This window comes from Nilaparvata lugens, chromosome X (assembly GCF_014356525.2).
Source record: "Nilaparvata lugens isolate BPH chromosome X, ASM1435652v1, whole genome shotgun sequence".
NCBI classification, from domain to species: domain Eukaryota; kingdom Metazoa; phylum Arthropoda; class Insecta; order Hemiptera; family Delphacidae; genus Nilaparvata; species Nilaparvata lugens.
The window spans coordinates 46,953,727-46,978,454 of NC_052518.1; the positions used below are offsets into that span (position 1 = coordinate 46,953,727).

The 24,728-nt window shown below is 34.5% G+C and overlaps 1 protein-coding gene across 1 annotated transcript in view; it reads right to left on the reverse strand.

The window, feature by feature from the left end:
* The window catches only part of LOC111052507 (carbohydrate sulfotransferase 11), a 98,778-nt gene extending 78,559 nt beyond the window's left edge, over positions 1–20,219 (reverse strand). Inside the window, exons 1-2 of the mRNA XM_039441231.1 lie at positions 19,905–20,219; positions 18,776–18,921 (exon numbers count right to left, since the gene is read on the reverse strand). The gene's annotated coding sequence lies outside the window, so the exon portion shown is untranslated. The remainder of the gene's footprint in view (positions 1–18,775; positions 18,922–19,904) is intronic.
* Between the last annotated feature and the right edge of the window lie 4,509 nt (positions 20,220–24,728).

The window sequence follows — 24,728 nt, forward strand, 5'->3', positions numbered from 1 at the left end:
AAAATAAGCATGCAGTATTGCTTTCCAATGAAAGCAGTGGCTTGACAAAACCTAGTGGGTGCAGTAATAACAGTACTAATGGTAGAAATAAGCCTACTAATGAGGTCGGTGTTGATGCATCTGTCAATAGGAGTAACAGTCTTAAGCATATTGTGGGTAGTGGAGCGAGTACATCCAAATTGATATCAGCCCAAAGGAAGGACTGGATTTTTGTTTCCAAGTTGGCAGTGGATACTAAATGTGAGGCTGTTTCCGAATATGTAAAACAATTTATTTCAGGTGAAATTTTGTGTGAGGAGGTGAAATCAAAGTTTCCTACTTACAAATCATTTGAAATAGCCGTTGATGTAGGTAATAAGGACAAAATTATCAAATCTGAGATATGGCCTGAAGGTGTACTTGTAAGTGAATACCGGTTCCAGAAACGACCACAACCTAAATCCAAGCATTTTTTAGGCCAAAAGAAAAATTAATGTGTTCAAGACCTTCTCCTTCCAATCAATTCAATGACTTAAATAATGTGACAAGTGCAACCAAAAAAAAGGACCTGCGGATCTGTTTCGTAAATGTTCAGTGTCTATGCACCAAGCTGGAGTCCCTCGAACTCCTGTGTGAGGAGGTGTCACCTGACTTTCTGTGCATATGTGAGCATTGGCTCAAGCACCAAGAAACTGAGTTCTATCACAGTATTGGCAGTCTAGGTTTGTCAAGTATACACTGTAGGGATACCATGAGTTGTGGGGGTACTGCTGTTTATGTGGAGGAGAAACTAAAGTCTGAAGTAAGAATTGTTGATTTAAAAAGATTTAGTGCAGACTCTGTCATTGAACTGTCTGCAGTGTTGTATTCGAGTTGCTCACTATTAATTTTAACTGTGTACAGATCTCCAAATGGTGATATCAATTCTTTTTTAGACATGTTGGAGGATTGTCTAGGTCATCTGAATGCTCTACAGTACCAGATAGTTATGTGTGGCGATTTTAATATACATCTGGAGGAGTCTAGTGTTTTGGAAAATCGATTCACAGTTCTTCTCAGGAGCTATGGTCTTATCATCAGCAACAGGGCCCCAACTAGAGGAACCGCTTGCTTGGATACAGTTGCAACAACACTGGATTCATGGGACTATGTTGTTAAAGTGATTGAACCAGTTGTGGCAGATCATCAGGCCCTGCTTATAGATGTTGGCCTGTCCAAAGCAGTAAGAGTCAATCCTGAATGGTTCTGTAAATACAGGTTCATGCATAGGAGAATTGATGTAAACAACTTACCTGTTTTTGTTGGAATGCTTGGGAGAGTCTCTGCATTAATTGTGATCCGAGAATTTCTTTCAGTAATTTCTTCCAGAGGTTCATGAGTATGTTTGACGACTTCTTCCCAAAAAGAGTGAGACGGTTTACTGGGATAAGAAATGAACCCTTCAGTCATGTTGATAAGTCATGGTATACAGCAGACTTGGCTAGTATTAGAACACTTGTTATTATTGCCAACAATATGTACAAGAATGCCGTAACTGCAGAGGATAGAAACAAGTCCTATTCAGCTTACCTCAGACTGAAGAAGATATATCAACAGGATATTGTCAACTCAAAGAGCATCTGGAATGAGGGTTGTATTAGGAATGCTCCAAACCCATGCAAGGCAGCCTGGAATGTTATCAACAGCTCCAAAAGCAGGAAGGTTGTACTGTCAGGAGGTGCAAGTCCTGATGACTTCAACAATTTCTTTATTCACTCGGTGGCTGGGATAGTGGAGGCTCTCACCGGTTCACCTGATGATGCAGTGAATCATGTTCCTGTCAGTACTTGCAGTTTTGTGAAGTGGGAGAGAATTTCCCCTGCAGACCTGATAAAAATAGTCAAGGGATACAAGAGCTCAACAAGTCCTGACATCTATGGAATCTCAACAGTGGTGTTGAAGTCAATAGTTGATGTTTTAGCTGTACCACTGTGTGATTTGATCAATGACTGCTTGGATTCTGGAGTTTTTCCCAAGGAGCTGAAGACATCAAGGACAATTCCAATCTTCAAGAAGGGTGAACCTGATGAATTGTCAAATTTCAGGCCAGTCTCGATAATTCCTGTATTTGGCAAACTCATGGAATCGGTGATGTATGTTCAGCTTTTACAGTATTTTGAGAGTAATTCCATCTTCCAACCTCACCAGTATGGATTCCGTCAGGGGAGATCAACCACGGGAGCTGTGCAGTATTTAGTGAAGTCGGTTCTTGGGGCAATGGAGGGCAGGCAGTCGGTCTCCGTTGCTTTGTGTGATTTGACCAAGGCATTTGACTGTGTCTCGCATGACATACTATTGGGTAAAATGAAGAGGTATGGGATAAGTGGAGTTCCCCTGAAAACCATGGAGGATTACCTCTCCAATAGAATGCAGGTCACATCGGTGAATGGTGCAGAATCACGGTCGAAGGAGGTGATCTATGGGGTGCCGCAGGGATCGATTCTTGGTCCTCTGTTGTTCCTTGTATTCATCAACGACTTCAGTGTGCATGGAAGAGCCTTATTGTTTGCCGATGATACCACCCTGCTGGCCCAGGATGAGGACCCCCAAACTGCTGTTGACCAGTCTAATCTTCTAGTAGAAGAGGCTTGCCAGTGGTTTAAATCAAACAAACTGTGTCTAAATGAGGGGAAAACACAGAACCTGTTGTGCACCTTAAGGCGTGGTCAGGCTCATGGTGAGGCGGAGGTCAAACTCTTGGGTTTTGTGATGGACCCCACTCTATCGTGGGATCGACATATTGGCATGCTGTGCAATCAACTGGCCAGGGTGACGTTTTTGATGCAGAAACTGAAGCAACATGTGCCTGCCAAACACTTAATTACAGCCTACCATGGGCTGTTCCATAGTCATATAAGCTATGGAATAGTACTGTGGGGCCATGCAGGTAGCTGTGAAAGGATTCTCCTTCTACAGAAGAAAGTTCTTTGTGTCATCATGTCATCGCATTACCTGGAGCACTGACGGCCAATCTTCAAACGCCTGAAAATACTGACAGTGTACAGTCAGTACATGTATAGCTCCCTACAGCTTCTAAGGAGTGAGGTTCATGCCTACCAGGAGAGGGGCCAGCTGCACCACCACAATACCAGGAGACGGGGCAACATTGACCTGCCCTACTCCAGACTATCAAAAGCACACGAATGCTACCCCTTACGGATGCTAAAAATTTTTAACAGACTGCCAATTTGTGTTTGTGAGCTGGAGTATGGGAAGTTTTGTAGGCTGGTTCGAGATAAACTCATCAACTACCCTCTCTACTCATTGAGAGATGATGAGACCAGTGGACTTGTAGACCAGTTTGAGATTGTTTAATGAGTTACTAAGGCAGTCCATCTACAGAGCCACACGAAACAACCTATCTGCGGCCATCTCTCGTTATTTGTGTTTTGATTGTTTTATATTTTGACGAAGTCTGTCTGGCGACTGCCGGTCATGGACTGAATATACTGAATTACATTGTGCATCACGATTTATCATGTAATCAGTGCCTACAAATTTTGAGACATTCCAACTTTGAACAATTATTCATCTTTAAAAACTACATTATTCTCTCCATGGTACATCATCCATGCTGAAACCCTTGTTCCTGAATTTCAAGTCTCATTGAATCTCCTTATTCAACTCTGGTTCCTGATATTCAAATTTCTCTGGACATTGAGATTGGACGGCAGCACACTTGAAAGGCGGTATCTGTTCCTTTTATCAACTTATTTACCTAATTATAATTACTACAATTCTATTACCAATTTGAATAATAGTTATTCTCATAGCTGGCCTGGAGATTTGCCAGCCATTTTGTAATTACCTGCTCAGACCTACTACAAATTTATTACATTGCATTTGAACTATTCTAATAGCTGGCCTAGAGATTTTTGCCAGACATTTTAAATAATTTTTATTATTTAGACTACTTATTTTCACTGGCATTTGTATATTAATACATAAGTTGTATTTGACTCATTTTGTATCATCCTTTGGTGATACTTAAGCTTAATAAGCTTTTTCATTTCAATAATTTACTTCATTAAGTCAAAGCAGTTTTAGACATTTTGATTGATTATTTTAAGGTTATTTTTTCTAGTTTCAATTGTTTCCAAATCATTAATTCTCAGATTCAATCATTCCTAATTCAGTTAAGCTATTTATTTTCAATATCAATCAATAGCCTACAGTTTAAATATTCCAAATTTTACTTACATTACTGATTTTTCAATTTGCTAATAAATATTAGGCCTACTACTTTTATACTATTTTTCAATACTGTATTTCTGTTCACAGATACTTTGGATTAATTTTCAATTTTGGGCACCGAATGCCATCTTAATAATATTTTTGGATTATATAGCATACCGTACCTATTTTTTGACCATCTTCTATGGCATATATTCAATATTTGTAATCGTTTTACTATTGAAGCCCGGGAGCTTCCCTCATTAAAGTTTATTACTATTATCAATAAATATTATATACCTATTGTTGAATCTGTTTTATTATTGAATGATGCCTGCTCTTTACTTCAATTCTTGAACCTTGCTCTCTCATCTGATGATAAGGGAACAAGGCTCTGGTCCTCCTGGTTATTATTTCACTAGTATCAATTCTCATTCATTCTCCAGTGAAGTGGCGCATGTTTACTCAACTCCCCAGTGGCATCAGTTGTAATTTAATCATAAGCAGTCCACTGCCAGCTGTGCGGAGTGCATGCAATGCTTCAGCAATAAATGCTATTAATGAAGATGAAATTTATGAGACATGTAATATAGAAATAATAATAGGTAAAAAATACATTGTAACCCATTTCATAGAAATCCTTCAGATAATGTAGAATTACCTTGATACATTTTCAGATAAATTGAATAAATTTTAAGTGGGAGTCAGTCGCTCGAGGCGGACGGACGGTATAATCTCTCAGATAACAAGTGTTTTTCAACTCCGCTACTTTCTATTACTTGTTGAGTTCTCATTTTATTTCAAATAATTATATATTAGTTCAAGTATAATGGCGCGGTGTAATTACTGTGATAGCAATCTACCAGCATCAGGATTTGTGACATGTGATGGTTGCAAGAATAGCTACCACTTTGGATGCAGTTTGAAGGAAGCGGCCTACAATAGAATGTCTTCCGATGAAAAGAAGAAATGGCGTTGTATGCATGTGTGTAAGAGTGCAAAATCTGGACAGGGATCTGCAGGTAATACAATAAACTCTTTATTTAATACAGAGGTATATTCTAATACTGAACTTTCCGAAATTAAATCATTTCTAACTTTGCTGAATGATAAAATAACCAACATTGAATCTGTTTGTACCACAATACAAGGAAGTCAGGAGTTTATTTCCGAAAAATATGATAGCCTTCTTGAAGAAATTAAATCAATTAGGGAAGAAAATAACAGAGTCACCAAAGAGATTCATGAAGTTAAAAAACAATTACGTTCCAAGGACTGTGTAATCGAAGATTTGAGGCTACAATTAAACGATCTCGATCAATATGGTAGAGGTTGGAACTTGGAAATTCATGGGTTGGAAGATTCCTCGAAAAAGGAGCCTAGGGAGCTGCTGAAGAAAATTGCAGATAAAATTGAAATAGATTTAAAGGACGACGACGTAAGTGCTGCTCACCCTCTACCAGTGCGTGAAAAAAATCGTCCGCCAGCATTAATCGTGCAGTTCGTTTCCAGAGACGTTAGAAAAATCTGGTTGAAGAAAAGAAAGGCCGCAAGACTAACTGGTGAATCGCTTGGTGGCCAAAGTGATAAGAAAGTGTATTTCAATGAGAACTTGACCTCATACAATAAAAAACTATTGTCGCTAGCGAAAAGTAGAGCCAAAACAATGAACTATAAGTTTGTGTGGACCAACAATGGTAGGATCCTAGCACGAAAAGCAGAAAACACTCATATAATTAATATTAGAACCTCCGAGGACTTGGATAAATTAATTTAATTCATATAATAAATAATTCTAACTATTATTCTCTCTGCAACAAACTCCTCCAATGAATTTTGATAATGATGGTGTGATTTCACAGAAAATTTTTCCCTGTAAATCCTATCTCTCTATAGATAGCTGGCTCAACGATAATCGCGTTATCAATCAAAACCTGACGAATTTCACTATAAACCAAACAATTAGAATCATTCACCTTAATATACGATCCAGGCGACAAAATGTTGATACTTTTTCGCTCAATATAAAAAATGCACCAATAGATATCATAATTATCTCTGAGATAAACATTGACAGTTCTATAAGCAGTACTTTTAGAATACGAGGCTATAAATCTATCTTCAAATTCCCTTATAAAAATAATGAACATGGATTCGCTATTTTCTTAAAAAAAGAAATCTCTTACAATATTTTCAACCCTCAAACTGTTATAACAAATTTCGAATATTTAAGCCTTAACCTTTCCATAGGCGGATATAAATTTAATATAATAGCTTTATATAAACCTCATTGTGTTAGAAAGATTGAATTTATTTCAGATCTGGAGAACTTGATTCTGGAATTTGATAATAGGTCTAACCTTGTTATAGCGGGAGATACAAACTTAGATCTTTTTAAAAAGAATGATCATAATATTAATTTTTACGAATCTATTCTAAATTCATTTGGATGTATTAGAGATATCTCCATTGTTACTCGTGAACAGCCTAGGTTAAACATAATAACTACATCATGCATCGACCATATTTTTGTCAGGACTTATGATGATGTTGATGTGGACACCAGCGTTATCAACGTAAAAATTTCAGACCACTACATTATCGGATGTAATCTTCATCTAATAGTTCCACTCTGCAGTGATACAGATAACTCTGATAGAATTCTAGATAAATATACAGATAGATTGCTATTGTCTGAGCTACTAGATCATGTAGATTGGAATATAACAGACCTATTGCACTCTCCAAATCTAATATATGATTTTATTACATCAAACTTTGCTAAAGCTTATCAATTAGCTACAACTAGTTAATATCAAAATAAACGTTCAAATGATGACCCTATTCTTAAAGAATGAATGGATGACAACCGACTTATATAATCAGCTTAAAGAGAGGGATAGATTATTTAGACGTTGGAAAAATAATAGAAATAGTTTAACTTTCAAAATACAATACTGTGCGTTCAGAAATAGAGTGAATAAATTAATAAAAAATTAAAAAAAATAGATTTCATTATAATGAACTTTCAAAATGCAAGGAACGGAAATGCATAAATGGGATTTGGGGGCGAAGGGCAAGAGATGACTCTGACCACTCTATCTTACGTGAGTTTGATGGCTTGTTTTCTAAGGAAAATATCTGTGATGAATTTGCGGAATCATTCAGGAGGAACGTAAACAATATTGTACACAAATGCCCCCATATTCTATTGCAAAATATACATACTCCTACAAATCAAAGTCTTTATATTAAAAAAGCAAACTCAGATGATGTTTTGAAAATAATCAATAACTTGAATAAGAACAAATCTCCTGGTATTGATAATATAAGGGTTCTCGATGTGCAGATGATAAAAGAAATAATATGTAATTCAACTTCCAATCTGATTAATTTAAGTATAAGAAAAGGCATTTTTCCAGAGCCATTAAAGAAAGCCATAGTCAAACCAATACACAAATGTGGACCTCGCAGCTGTCTAGCAAATTACAGGCCTATTGCTAAACTTCCAATCTTTGAAAAAATATTTGAAAAATATGTATCTGCATCTTTGAACAAATACCTCAAAGCCAATGAAATAATTACGAATTCTCAATATGGTTTTCAAAAAGGAAAAGGCACTGAACAGCTTCTTGTCGAATTTACAAATGTAATTAACTGTCATCTTAATAATAGACTACATGTACTAGCTATATTCATTGACTATTCAAAGGCTTTTGATACCCTAGATCACCAGTTTCTCTTAAATGAATTGAATAAAATTGGTATTTCTGGTTACAATTATGATTGGTTCAAGAGTTATTTACATAACCGCTCGTTTCTTGTAAAATTAGATAGACAAGTCAATCTTATGGATGCGATGTAGGAGTACCACAGGGAAGTATACTAGCTCCTATTGTATATAACATTTACGTTAATGGATTGCCATCTGTGATAAAAAATGGAGAGCTATTTATGTATGCAGATGACACTGCTTTGATAGTAGCCCATAAAAATTTCGAAATAGCCGAAAAATTGATTCAAGATGACTATAATAATATTCTTCGATGGTCACATGATAGGAACTTGATTATTAATAAATCTAAGACAGTGGTCCTACACTTCAAAACACCCCATACTAAAGTTCTTAATCCCCCAGTTATAAAAAATCATGATTGTGTCTTTATTTTAATAATGGTGATCCCTGCACATGTACCCCTTTGAAAGTTACAAATAACACCCGTTACCTTGGTGTAATCTTGGATGATAAACTAAAATGTGAATCACTTATAGATCATATTTCGAAAAAGTTACGTGCAATCAGTGCTCAAATCTTCTTTTTACATAGAAATATACAACCAGATTGTCTTTATCTAATTTATAAATCATTATCAGAATCCTTAATTAGGTATGGCATTGAGGCTTGGGGATGTGCTGCAAACTACTTATTAGACAGGGTAGAGCGTATCCAATTCAGAACTCTCAAATGTATAATGTCCGTATCTAACCGATTAAATTTCACAATTCATGATAAACAATCCGTTCAACGATTTTTTCACACACTCACTCCAAAAAAATTCTATCTATATAAGTTAGCATTAATGTACAGAAATAATTATTCTTACCGACAATTTGCACCTATACCTCAATATAATCTTAGAGCATTCAGTGTGTATTCAATTCCTAGATATAATAATTTGTACGGAAAAAGATCATTGAAATACACTATTCCAAAACTGTTTAATTTGCTCCCTATCATCATCCATTATTCCAAGGAAGATATTTTCCAACTTATCATTGTGAATGATTTTAATTTGTGACACTACTACTGCAACACTTTAATGTACACTAGATAGTGAAAAATCATCAATTTTTTGCTTTTTTTTATTTTTATAGTTACAAAATATTAGTTTGCTGGTAAAATGAATTTTAGTATCTGTGAAACAAAGATCCGCCGCCTTAGAGTGACTATCTAATTTTTCATAATATATATTAATATATCATTTAATTTTCATATACTATATGGATGGATAATTAACGTTTGAGACTCCCGATCACTTATTGTATTTTTTATTTAGTATTATCCTTAATTCTGAATAAGATTAATATTTTTTTATGCTTACTTACTATAGAGTATCAAGTTTATTTTATTTTAAATTTAATTTAGTTTTATGATTTGAAGTTTTTGAGTTTTCCATTTTTTCCAATTTCCATTAACCCTATACCACCCTATTAATCATCCTTAGTTCATCTAATACCTCATACTCCTTTTTAAATTCTAAACTCCCAGTTTCATGAAAAAATTTTTTCCTTAGTTTATTTTTAAGTTAGCATTCATTCTATTTATGTATTTTATTATTTGTAGGCACCTGCTGTAAAATCTTTTAGGTTTAGCGGGACCAATTTTGTAATGCATTTTACTGAATAAAATGATTGATTGATTGATTAATTAGTAAAAGTAATCAGAATGTTGTAATAGGAGGAAATTTCAATGTGGATGTTTTGAGGAATGGCAAATAGGAATCAGATTTGATAAATGAAGTATGAATTAGTTTAGGCATTCTTTAAAAAAATCCCTACTAGAATAACTGAAACTCGTGAATCAGCGATAGACAATTTCATCACCAGTCTCAACAAAACTTCTAGTGGAATGTTTGATAACAGCTCTATCAGACCAAGACGGATAAAATTTTCATATTTCAAACACAAATAAAAAGTGTGAAAAGTATAAGGACTAAAACAATTGGTAGGGAGTACCAAATTCACATCTTTAAAATGATCTAGATAAACTGGACTGGACTGAACTTTATCAGAGTCCAGTAGACAATAAGTTTCAATACTTTTAAAAATTGATGAAGAATTATTTTGATCTGCACTTTTTTATGGTAGAAAAGTAAGAACAAAACAAAATTATATTCAATGAGTTGGTGATGAGATTGTCAATAAACATGAGAAACTTATTCATATGTATATCAGCAATACAAAAAAGATTAAAGTAATATAAACTGTAAAGAAAACTATAAAAGCACATGAAAAACATTTTAAAATGACTATTCACACTCATATCATTCCTCATCTAACTAAAAGTGACGTGCAAGATGAGATAATGGAAAAGGTTTCAATATCTAAATTTAGGTGCAATCCAATTCATTGATTATAAGTCCTTAAGCAAAAATATTAATATATTCGATAAGACCAAAGTGGTCAGCTGGTTACGATGACATACCAATAAAAATCATCACTCATCAAAACTCCTTTGCATGTAATCTATTATAACTGGAGTCTATCTAAAACACACATTTAAAAAAATTGAAAATCATACCTACATGTAAGTTAAAAAATACAATTAAAGTTATTATGTACCATGTTGCATAAGGCATGAACGTAATACTTTAAAATGCAAGTCCTAAAAAATATTTATTAGAATTATTACTCTACAGCTTGATTATGATTACAATACTAAAAAATCTGGTGTGGCGCACTCACACAACTTTCCTTGCCGTTATGAAAATTGATCACGTAACGCTAGTGTTCCCGCGCATCTCAAGTCTACTATTCAAAGATTTGAGCCAGCTGGTGACAGGGCAATAACTCTGGAGACACACGAGGTCTGCTATCTCTTTATAGTGAATCATTTAATAGAATCAACAGTTGCCAACAGTTTGCAATTGGATAATCACATTTTCTCGAATTTCGAGCTTATTTTTAATTTTAGGTGAAAATGTTACTGGACATTAATTGTAGAGATTCTCATGCTCAATCTTTTCCACTCGAAAGTTTTTGTTTAAATTGTATCTGAAGCCTGATAATTGAGAATCTAAAATCAAACTTTGCATAGATGGGGCGGAGCTCCTGAAATTTTTACAGATATGGGACTTGTGGCAGTTGATAGAGCTTATCGATGACTATTTTAAGTATAACTTTGATCAAAATCGTTGGAGCCGTTTTCGAGAAAATCGCGAAAAACCCTGTTTTGACAACATTTTCGCCATTTCAGCGGCCATCTTGAATCGCATTTGATCGAAATTGTTCGTGTCGGATCCTTATATTGTACGTTCCCAATTTCAAGTCATTCCGTTAATTGGGAGATGAGATATCGTGTACACAGACGCACATACACTCACACACACACACACACACACACACACACCACACACACACACACACACACACACACACACACACACACACACCACACACACACACACACAGAGAGAGAGAGAGAGAGAGAGAGAGAGACCAATACCCAAAAACCACTTTTTTGGACTCAGGGGACCTTGAAACGTATAGAAATTTAGAAATTGGGGTACCTTGATTTTTTTCGGAAAGCAATACTTTCCTTATCTATGGTAATAGGGCAGGGAAAGTAACAGCTAAACGTAATTATAATACTATAATAGACACAATAAGGAAAAGATTAATCTTTGAGATTATCTATGGTAATAGGGCAGGGAAAGTAACAGCTAAACGTAATTATAATACTATAATAGACACAATAAGGAAAAGATTAAACAATGTCCAACGTGCATGCGAATAAAATTTGATAGTTATTATAATCTCATGAAATTTGCCTCTGAAGGCAGATTATCTAAGGCATTAGCTACCAGTCTGCATAAAGCATGACCTTAATATTTTAAAATTCAAGTGTTAGAAAATATTTAATATAATTATCATTTAATACAGTAAGATTTGATTAATACAGTTTAGATTTGATATAATCAAATATGCAATGTGTTGATTATTATGTATCAATTGAAGATATTACTACTTTAGAGGCAGATTTCATGAGATCGGCAACAAGGCCTATACTCTTCCACTCGAAGCCTTCTTGTGTCGATTAAGACGTATTTTTTTATAATATTTTTTTACAATCTTGTTAGCGGATTCCTCTTCAGGAGCACTTTTGCTAGGAGCATAACGTCGTTTCAAAGGACGCTCAGGCTCAATGGGTAGTCCACACCTGTTATCCACTGAAATATTGGAAGATATTTCAGAAAACACCTCTTTTAAAGATTTCTGGTATTGGAGCAATTTTTCCTCTTCCACATACCACAGAGCCGATGTGATCGAACGCATTGTAGCATTACAGTCGTTTATAATATTCTTACATTTGCTACCCCTCAATGGAATTTTTCCATACCCACTTGAGGAGTTGTCTGTCACATCAGCTGCAATTTGACTTTGCTCTTCGGTGTTATTTTCATTTGATGAATTTGACTTCTCTACAGAGTCAGCTCCAATCTCACTTGGCTGTTCAGTAACCAAATTTTCATCATACTTGAATACCGGATTACTGAAAAGCCACTTCTCTAATCTCCTCTCTAATCTCCAATTCGGGAATTTAAATCCAACCAGTATGACATGCTTACAAACTAACCTTTCTTTGGAATAGTCTGCGCATGTACAGCTACACCATTTTTCCAAAGCATCAAATTTCACATTATATTCGACTTGTGGTGTTGTTGTCATTGAACAGACTTTGAATACACCTTCATCCACTTCAATCACTTCCTCAGCAGAGGCATTGTTGACCAACGAAAGCCTAGAGATGACATGGTCTATCAGCCACTACGGCCTTCCATGAAGATATGGGGGGATATTATCGCCATATTTTATATATTGGGGAGTCATCATCAGGTTTTCAGAAACGTATCTAGCATACCTTTCTGGAAGGAACTGGAAAATTAGAACGTCTATCAACTCTGAAAGGGAACAGTTTTTGTATCCCTCCAAGTGACTGTATTTTAGTTCCTTATTTAAACGCTCAACTCCATTATTTGTGTTGATGTGCATGTCAAACGGTTTGTTTGATGATGTCCACCTTTCAACCTCTTTGTACCAAGTCAATTCAAAATATGACTTTAAATTAGTAGTCCGATACACTTCCCATGCTCTCAATATCCGCAGAGCAGCCTCCATATCACCTTTTGTTGATGCGTTTGCAACCTGCCGCAGTAATTTGATAGCTTCCTGTTTTGGAATATTGGAGTTGCTTCCCTTTGAGAGCCATCTAGCCTACGCCTGTTCCCTGTGGAATGTGCAAATAAATACTTTCATTGAGGGAAATACAGCCTCCAGGCTGTCTATTTCCTCTGTCGCATAGTCCACCATCCCGTACTTGGGGTGAATATCTGGGTTCCATCTTTTGAATATTTTCAGCCCTTCTGTTACAGATTCAATTGTCTCGAATTGAGTTATTATTACACTCACAACTTGGTAGTTGACATTGGTTTCAACTACTATGAAATACAACGGTAGGGCATACTTACATGTCCTGTAAGTTGCATCTAATAGTATTGTATTCATGCCATATTTTCTATATAAATGAGCCATTTCTTTGTTTTGATAAACAAAGAGCAGATTGCTCTGTTTGCATTCTTGCAAACTACTACCATCTTCCTCAGCACTGTCCATACTAGTGCATGGTCTGAAAAATACCTGCTGACTGGAATCAAGCTTTTTCAGCTTTTCCTCTGTGTTCACTTGGTCGATGGGCTTTTTTTCAATTTGCCTTTCACAGTAGATATTATATTACGTACTGTTCTAAGGTCTGGGTAGAATCGTCGTCTTTGATGATTACTTTCTTGTAGTTCCTGCTCTACGAATATTCCTAAAAGTTTTGAAACTACAATTGGATTTCCCTCTCCTCGACAAACCAATTTTTCAATATGATCTCTCACTCGTTGATCAACTGGTTCCACTGCAGCAGCATTGGATCCTTGTAAGTGATATTTGTGGTCATCTTGGTTTGGGAGTTTCATCAAATACATCTCTTCACCTATAAGGACTCCATCTGCTACCTTTTTCTTGATCAGTCGAGACACTCTGTCCTTAGCAGGCTTTGAGATCAATCCAGTTAACTGAAAAAATATAACCAGAATTAATACCCTCCGTAATCTATTTTTTCTTGATGCTTTGGGATTTTTTAATTAATTTTGTTGTTTCATGTAATTTTAGCAGTCATTTTTCACAATCATCAGATTTAGAATCACCAGCTATACATTAGCTAGCATTACATGTATAGCTATGCCGTGCTGAACAGCACACCATGTTGTTGGTATACCGACTTGCGCGGGTTGGGTCGGATTGATTTCATACTCACAAGACCAGAGTCTCTACATGAGTATGATTTAGCCTACTATATTCAAAAAATATATATATTATAAAAATTTACCTAATGGAAGATTATACTACTAAAATAATAATATTATCAGAGGAGATATTACAATAAAGAGACAAGAACATCTACTCACAAAAAATTAAAAAAAAAACATAACACAAAAATTGAAAAAAAATAATAATCTGTCTCTAATAAGTTAGTGGGGCTAGAAACTTTGATGCCTAGAATGTTTCTTTGTGAAACGCAGGAATCAATTATACAGAGTGTTTACGAACTCCCTACCAATACTCTAGAGCATTGTTCCTGGGTAAGAAACATATCTAAATATCATATTATTTAAATTGTCCGGAAGTCTTCAGTTACTCACACAGCGGCCATTTTGCTTCTTTCACTTATTATTTTTTTCTAAATAATGGTTAAGCACACGAAATTGAAGCATTGCACAATCATTCATAACAACTAGACAAAGCTACAAAAATAACGATAATTTTTCAAATTCATAAAACAGAATGGCAACCATTTAAAATGTAAAGTTAAGTTAAAAATGTAAGTTATCTTAAATAACTCAGAAACCGTTGGTTCTACAAAAAAATACAAGGATAACTTTTTTAGTAAACGATTGGTAACTGATTTATTGAGATTGAACCAATATTAACTGAGATATGGCAGCTCTAGTGATAGGGGGTTAGTTGCAGTGCATGCCAAGGTATGCGGCTAAAGTCTGCCACAACAATGCAGCAGTCTCCGTCTGCTTTGCATGTCATTTGTAAGCTATTTTGGATTATTTCAAACACTAATATTAATGTTACTTAAGTTAATAATAACTGTAATTTATTTCACTCCAGTAGAGAAAAATTAGGTAAAGATTTGTTAAGATGCCCTAGAGTATTGGTAGGAAGTTGGTAAACACTGTGTATTGTACAAATAGACAGTACAAGCAATGACTGGGTCTTGTGTTCACAAAACTACCAATCTATTCAGGTTGGCAAAATAATGATGTATTGATGGATTCATAATTTGTAGCAATTACTATGGTGAGGTCCACGTTATAATGACATCATTCAACAAAGCGGATAGCGCTATTTCTTTATGCTTTGCTCTGTTGCCAAATCGTTTTTTAACAATGTAGAATAAATAATTAACTAAATATTTCATCTTAATTATAAAAATTCATTATGAAATTATTGAAAAATATAATTTCTTGCTTAATAGAATATAATTGATTATTTTAAAGGAGAATAAACCGTTAATCAACTCAAATCAAAAGTTTTATTATTTAAATTAACTATTTGATTTGATAAACCGTTAATATTACATCAATAAACTTGTATCAGCTACCATCTGTAGAAGGCATTGACAAGACAGAGGATCGGCAATGTTTTATCCTACCTTTCTCCACTGCCAATATAAAGTGGACCTCACTATAGCTCACTTGACTCCTGCTTACCTTGTACTGGAACATTTTAATGATTCTTGTGACTTGAATCCTGGCAGGGCAGCCAAGCTTTTTTGTGGTTTGAGCTTGTTACTTTCCTTGCCCTACTACCATAGGTAAGGAAAGTATTGCTTTCCAAAAAAAATTAAGGTACCCCAATTTCAAGATTTCTATATGTTTCAAGGTCCCCTGAGTCCAAAAACATGATTTTTGGGTATTGGTCTGTGTGTGTGTGTGTATGTGTGTGTGTGTGTGTGTGTGTATGTGTGTGTGTGTGTGTATGTGTGTGTGTGTATGTGTGTGTGTGTGTATGTCTGTGAACACGATAACTCCATTCCTAATTAACCGATCGACTTGAAATTTTAAACTTAAGGTCCATGAGGACCATGAGGACCCGACAATAAGAAATTCAATAAAATTCAATTAAAGATGGCGGAAAAAATGGCGGATAATTACTAAAAAACCATGTTTTTCACGTTTTTCTCGAAAATGGCTCTAACGATTTTCTTCAAATTTATATCATGGATAGCTATTTATAAGCCCTTTCAACTGGCATAAGTCTCATTTCTGGGAAAATTTCAGGAGCTCCGTAATATTCTTGAGAAAAATGGCGGAAAATGACTAAAAAACCATGTTTTTCACGGTTTTCTCGAAAACGGCTCCAACGATTTTCTTCAAATTTATACCATGGATAGCTATTTATAAGACCTATCAACTGGCATAAGTCTCATTTCTGGGAAAATTTCAGGAGCTCCGTAATATTCTTGAGAAAAATGGCGGATAATGACTAAAAATCCACGTTTTCACGTTTTTCTCGAAAACGGCTCTAATGATTTTCTTCAAATTCATACCATGGATAGATATTCATAAGCACTATCAACTGGCATGAGTCTCATTTCTGGGAAAATTCCATGAGCTCTGTAATATTCTTGAGAAAAATGGCGGATAATGACCAAAAAACCAGGTTTTTCACGGTTTTCTCAAAAACGGATTTAACGATTTTCTTCAAATTTAAACCATGGATAGCTATTCATAAGCCCTATCGAATGACATGAGTTTTTTTCCTTGGAAAATTGCAGGAGCTCCGTAATATTCTTGAGAAAAATGGCGGATAATTACTAAAAAACCATGTTTTTCACGATATCTCAAAAATAACTTGACCGATTTTTTTTCAAATTCATACCCTGTATAGTTATTTATCAGCTCTATCAACTGGCATGAGTCTCCTTTTTGGGAAACTAATGGGGGTTCACCCCATCCTTGAGAAATGGACTTTGTAACCTCCTTCTCGTGCATGAGGTAGGTAGGTAGAGCAGTCTATAAAAATAACACATAGTCGAGACATTTCATCTGTAGAACAGCTGTTTTGACGACTTTTGAAAAATCATCGAATTTCACAATTTACACAAAGGAAAAAGTACTCTGAAAATAATTTATTATATACACACATATACAGTAGTCTGATCGTAGTTTCAAATAATTATGTTGCCGCCAATCGTCATTATGTTATTTCTCTAAATTATTGTCGTTTAAGAATGAGGCTCCCAGTTCAATGAGCAAGGAAAGTTGTGTGAGTGTACCACACCAGATTTTTTATATCTTTTGATGAAACAATGATCCTCTTGTGCATAAAAGAAAAAATATATACATAACTGTTTTGGCAGGTACAACGTTTTTCCAAACCAACATAGCAATGAGAAAGTCCTTCTCTCCAATTCCATGGAAATTAAAAAAAAAAATAGCTCTGTAATAAAGTTCTTAGCTATTGTTGAACCATGATTGGGCGAAATTTCATACAAGTAATAAGACGTAGATGATTAACATGAGGATGATCCATTTTATTTATGCTTATGCTTCAAGGCCAAAACTAATGATAGGATAAAATACAACAAGGAAAATAAAATAATACTGTAATCTAGACTACTATTCAATTCATCCATTTGAGAATCTGGAAGGGTATCCGGTTCCCTCAAAACAATTTTGAGATTAAGATAATTTAAGGAAAGGATAAGCCTGGGCACTGAATAGTTTAGTTTAGTTTTATTCTAAGTCATTGACCAGAGCTGCTGGATAGACTGTGCCAGGGTTTATAAAATATGTCACAAAAAAGTTTCAAAATGTCATCTCACTATCAAGAAATTCACTCAGGCTATAGAATGGATGCTCCACCAAGAGAGATTTCAAAACTGCTCGGAATTGTCTATCACCATAGAGAAACAATAGCGTAAGTAGATATCCCATGGTATAGGGCGTTTATGTCGCAACTTTTACTGTTATCTCAAGCCGATAGTTCATGTAATTCTTTTCCATGAAGCTGTGTGACACTGGTAGTCCTCATATTTCATACACAGAGTTCATACACTCTCACCCCAACAAAACAGTAAAAATCGACAATAATCAACAGTAATCGGCTTGAGATAACAGTAAAAGTTGCGACATTAACACCCTATACCATGGGATATCTACTTATGCTATTGTTACTCTATGCTATCACTTCCACTATTGTTGACCCACTCTGGTAGCTTATTAAACATTCTCAAGGCAATGAGAGGATAACACCTCTGAGTCCTTGCTAGACGGCATCTTGATAAGGTGAGTCTGACGGGTTCCATAGCCATGTATCTCACCACGAGTATCAGCACTCCTAGCTCTGTCTCTGATGCGAACCAGACATTCAATAATGTACTGATTTACAACAGTAAGCATTTTTAGCTTCTTGAAGAGTGGTCTGCAATGAGCCATATAGTCACTGCCCGTCAGTGACTTACCTTCCATACGGTAAAACTAACGGCAGCACTCATCGTTGTAGTGGCATATTAAGTATAATAGACTAATTAAATTGAGATCATTTTAATGATAGATAAAATTAATTCATATTTTTCAAATTTATTTTCGTACTTAGAAGTACAATGATTCAGAATGAATTCTGAAAATAAGTCTTCAAAAGAGTGAGATTTCTTTAGAAGAGGTATGTTTTAATCAAATATCAGTTTAATTAGTATCATAATAATAATAGAAAAACAAATGTATGAAAAATTTTGTTGACTCACCATTTTGTCTCTAAGTTGAGCATATTTTCTTTTCTGATACTCATTAGTATCTCTTCCTTGATGACATTGATAGTTTCTTGTTCCAAAATAGAAGAAAGGGATCTGGTCATCATCCCAATGCAATTGTAACTTGCCCGTTAGTTCAACTGTAAACAAAAACGAAGCTAAAATAGTTATTTGTGCAACTAGTGCGCAAAGTGACACTTTGCTGCACCGAAAGAAATGTTTACGCACGAGCCGTAGGCGAGTGCGGAATAATGGTTTCTTGAGTGCAGCAAAGCAACTTTGTGCACGTATTGCACATTAAATTTTACCTACAGTTACCATAGAATGTGAAAAGTCAGTAATAAACGGTGAACATGTCCTATACTCAATCAAATGTTTGTTTGTGCAAATCTGTAGTATTTTTAATGCTGAAAATAAATATTGTAACCATTCCACAACAGAATTATTTTAAATTTAGTCTAAATGACAATAGAATGGGTATTATAACATAATATAAGATTCAATTATAATAATACTTCATCTACAGGAAGTCATCAGCAAATGTAGGAATGGCAATATCACTTGTCTGGATATGTATTTTGAGCCATCAATGAGCCTCACAAACTGTATACTTCAGCCGAGACTAACAGTTTAATATTCTCCTATCCAAAAACACAGACGTTATGCAGCAAAACTTTGCTTAGGCCTATACTTATAAGGTGCCCATTACTTTGTTTTATTGACTAATTTGTCTATGCGATCAAAGCTGTAAGCCTCTATATGTTATAATTTTTCTATTGATGTAAATAAATAAATAAGTTAATAGGCCAATGACTGATCAAGGATTAGGCTAGTGATCAGCCCTCAGGACAAACTTAAGTCTAACCTGACATTCTATGAAATTTTAATGTGTATTATTTAGTCCAGTTCCAAATATTCTCAAGTTTGATTCTGAATGATATATTATACTCTATATTAGTGTAGAAATATAGTTTCAGCATGTTGTTTTTGGTAAATACATGAGTAAACATGTCAATTTGGCCTTTCTGGCCAAGCGCCTAGAAGCCTACCGCATGAAATGTATAAGGTTATACTACATTCTTTAAAACGTGATTAAGTTATATTATATAGACATTACATTTACCTGAAATGCTGAACTTCAATCATTCAAGTCACTGTTGGGTAAACAGGATATTGTAAGTCCAGTGTTTTTGATTAGCCTACGGTATTCAATGACTTAATTACATTCTGTATTCTGTTTCTAATTCATCCAACGGCATTCATTGAAGATATTCTACTAAAATGTGAGTAGAGATGATTCGGGGAGTTGAAGAACTGAAGAACTTTTTTGAAGTGTGAATATTTATGTTTCATCTTTAAACCTAATAGATACATTATTGTTTTGAAATAACAATCACCACCTTAGTAACAAACAAGAGTAACCTAACCACAAACGAAAATAAAGTAGTATAAGAAATACGTGATTCCATGATCATATGGTCGATAAATGTTTTCAATGAGCGCGCCTCATTCGATGGTGAAGCGAGATTCGATGGTGAACTTTGGTGTCACATTGTAAAAATTTCATATCAAAATCCTTAGCATAATTAATCATTCAACTTCAATTTATTTTGTCCATTCAAATAAATTTATTCAACCGTCAAAATATTAACAATTATATTTTTATATGATTTTGTCATTGCCATCTCGATCATACTGTTAACTGTTCCAAGGAGGGGTGGGTATAAACTGTTCGACTGGTGAGCTGGTCGACAGTCAAAAATTAATGTAAACAAAATAAACTTGAGTGGAACGATAGGATCGTTCCACGTTTCCACTCTGTAAAAGCTTTACCACAGTGGCTTTACACTTCACGGTTTAAAGGTTATGTTACTGTTTATTGCTTACATGCTTAATCAAAGGTAACTGATTTAAAACTTAACATACTTATATGAAAATAATTTAAAACAATATATATTTAATACGTTACGTAGAGCTAGTACCCTCTGTGGGTAGTATCTGTTCCATTTTTAAATTACTATAGAAGTACTGTTTTGATTTGAATAAATTATTATCATACAAGCTTTACTAACTGATAGAATTTAGCTTTACCTTACTAATAGGGATAGAATTGAATTCACTGAAATTTCCAAATTAATAAGGCGAAAATGGAAAGAATGGACAGCGCTCAAGAAAACTGAAGAATTAGAAGACACAATTAAATAAAGAGGAAGTATTAAACAAACATTGAGAAGACAACAGCTAGGCACCAATATAATGATCTCGAGGAAGAGAGAGAAGTGGAAGGTATTCTCAGGACAATCTGTAACTTCTATGAAAAATTATATAGTATACAGGGGCCTGAAACAGACACATCAGCAGAGTGCAGTGGAAGGAGAGAGGAACAGCTGGATGCAGGTCAAGTAGAAAATAGCCTTCCAATCCTGGAAAGTGAAGTGGAGAGAGTAATAAGCAAATTAAAAGAAGGAAAAGTGGGAGGACCGGACAGAGTTACAAATGAAGAAATAAAAGCGGGAGGAAGAGCTGTAACCAGTATACTAGTCAAGTTGTTTAATATATGTCTAAAAAATAGAAAAGTTCCTGATTTATGGTTGAAGGCTAACCTAATACTACTGTATAAAAAGGGAGACAGAAAAGAAGTAAAGAACTATCGCCCAATAAGTCTCCTCTGTACAATTTACAAAGTCTTCATTGCAATAATAACATACAGAATAGGAAGAAATTTAGATGCCGCAACACAGAACGATCAGACCGGATTCAAGAAAAATTTCTCTACACTAGACAATATCTTAGTACTGCTGGAATTGATACGAAAGGCGAGGGAATACAATTTCCAAATGGTCCTACTATTCATCGACTTTGAAAAAGCATTCGATAGTGTAACAACCAACGCTATTATGAATACGTTAGCTGGACTTGGTGTTGAAGATGAATATTTACAAATTTTTAAATATATATATGAGAATATGAAATTAGAATGTTCAGTAAGAGGAGAGAGTAAAGAGATACGTGTGAAAAGAGGATTAAGACAAGGTGATGTGCCATCTGCAAAAATATTTAATGCCGTTTTAGAAACAACCTTCAAAAATTTAGACTGGCAAGATAGAGGCATAGATATCAATGGGGAGAGGTTGAACTGCTTGAAATTTGCCGATGATATTGTTCTTATAGGAAGAAGTGCAAGTGAAGTTAAGGATATGTTAAAGGAGATGATGGAAGAAACAAAACAAATAGGCCTTAAAGTAAATTTTGAAAAATCAAAGGTTATGAGTTTCAATTGTCAAGCAGATGAAGTAATTGATTTGAACCAAGGAAGAATTATCGAAAATGTCAACAGCTTCATATATTTAGGGCAAAGAATTGGAAAAGACGGTCAATGGGGAGAAATCACAAGAAGAATTGCGTTGGGATGGTCAATGTTTAAAAGATTTAATCACCTTTTCCGCTCCACGGTTATTATGGAAAATAAGCGAAAATTACTTCAGATGTGTATAATCCCAGTTATGTTGTATGGCTGTGAAACATGGACTCTCACAGGAAAAATTATCAGGAAAATGAGAAATAGTATGAGAGCAATGCTAAGGATCATGTTGGGAGTTACTAAAAGAGATAAAAAGACGAAAATATGGATATCCAAAGAGACAATGGTTGAGGACATAGGACGGTTGATAGTAGAAAGAAAATGGAACTGGGCAGGACATATAGCGAGAACAAAAGACAACAGATGGACAAAGAAGATAATAGACTGGTATCCACGAACACTGAAGAGAAGCAGAGGACGACCAACCAACAGATGGGACGAGGAATTTAGGAGAGTCTGCGGTGGAGCAACATGGCAGAGGGTAGCACAGGAGAGGACGGAATGGGAGAGGATGAAGAAGGTGTACGGCGGTGTTTGGCTATACAAAGACTAAATTTCAAAAGTGAATGTTATTTATCATGTTCATATTTCATTTGGTGCCAACCAAAGAAGTAACCTCAGCGGAAGCTGATTTGCAACCATGAAAATTTTATTTTATTTTTACTATGTACCAATAGGTAAATACTGTAAAAGTTGCAATAAAAGGTTTATTTATTTATTTATTTATTTATTTACTAACTGATCTTCACCTTCCAGTCTTATGTTTTGTTAAGACCTTATTATGAGATGTTGAAAATATAATTATATTTAGTATACTGTTGAGTGTTTTTTGAATGTGATAATTGAGTTTCTTATCTAAAATATTTAAAAGTGAATATGGAACTATCTTTTTGCAAATATTGCTGTAATAGCCGGTCTTGAGCTGTTCTTGAAGGTAAAACTAGTTTGTTTTTTTTAAATATTCTATAATAGAATGTTTATAGTTTATGCAGTCTGTTGAGATTTGATGTATTTATTTTTACACTTATTCTTTCTTAAATGTATTTTTTAAAGGTAGGCTAGTGTATAATACAAATACAGTAAAGCTAAAGTTTATCTAATAAGCTCAATTTTTTATATTGCATGATTCAATTAAGCCTATTTAAATTGTGCGAACAATTAAATTTTGTAGAAATTGGACAGCAAGGATTATAATTTACAACTGAAGCTTTCAGTTAGGTAACTATTGAAATCATGTAACCTATAGAGATTTGGTGAAAGACTCCAATGTTGGCCATAAAATGTAACATTTATTCAGAAGACAAAATATTTCAATAGAGTAGTAAAAGTAAATAATAGAAATGATGTGATTTTTTATAATAATATACAAAAACCATTTAAAGTAAATGAAAGGTTAGTCAAATTTGTAGGTTAGGAATGGAGTGCAAGGATGCTAATCTATTTAAAACTCTTATTCATTTATTGGATAGAGCAAACAATACAATAGTTGGTGGAGAAAAAACAGGCTATTGCCTAAAACTTCTTCAATTTCCTAATTTTGTCTTGAATTGTCCAAATATTATGTAGGTTAGGTATGTCCATTTTAATTTATACACTAAATCATTAATCTGAATATACAAATCAGAATAAAACAAACAATTGATATGAAATTCAAGTCAAGTCAACTCCATACAACAAATATTTTTACACGAGTAGGTAACTTGAGCATAAAGAGTAACATAAACTAAATTCTACTTGGAACTGTGCTTTAGTAAACTAGGCCTATATCCTGCTCAATTATAAACTTCCTATTGCTTGAAATTTCTAAAAAAGTGCCCTATATGGGTGTCTGTCAATAAATCTTCATGATTTAAATAGGTAGTTCTTTTTCAGATGAATATCTTTTCAAATGGCAATAAAATACGGTACACCTTTTTCCAAATGTATGAATCTACAGTAATCAATTGATCGCTTGGAAAGATCATTAAAAAATCATCTGGTTTGTTCATACTAATTTAAAATTCACGTCACTTCTAGAAAAGCTCATACACTGCAACCTGTGGGAGTAAAATATAGGCTACATCGATTTTTGTGATAAACATTGATCAGTATGGTACTGTTTGGATTTAAAACCTACACAACCCATACCAAACCTAACTAACTTAATTGTCAGAAGCCCATAAATATAGTGCACTACACCAAAATTGTTGTTTATTATATTACTCATACTATATTATGTCATAAACTATCTTATTATGTGTTGAATCAATTGGCTGTTGACCTTATTTATTCCTATCTTACAAATAGAGTACCGTACAGTATGTTTTAAAAAAATGGCGAGTATTATAGAGGTGGAATAGTCAAATACGGTGTGCCACAAGGTCACAAGGTTCCATTCTTGGTCCACTGTTATTCATTGTTTATATTAATGATTTGCCTAATATTATTGATTCTTGTAATGACGATAGTGCTTCGTATTTGTTTGCAGATGACTTAGGTTTGAAAGTGGCTAATAAGAATAAGGATCATTTGTATTCTAACACATTGAATAATACCTCTAAAATTGAAGATTGGTGTGCAGCAAACAATCTGAGCATTAATTCCACA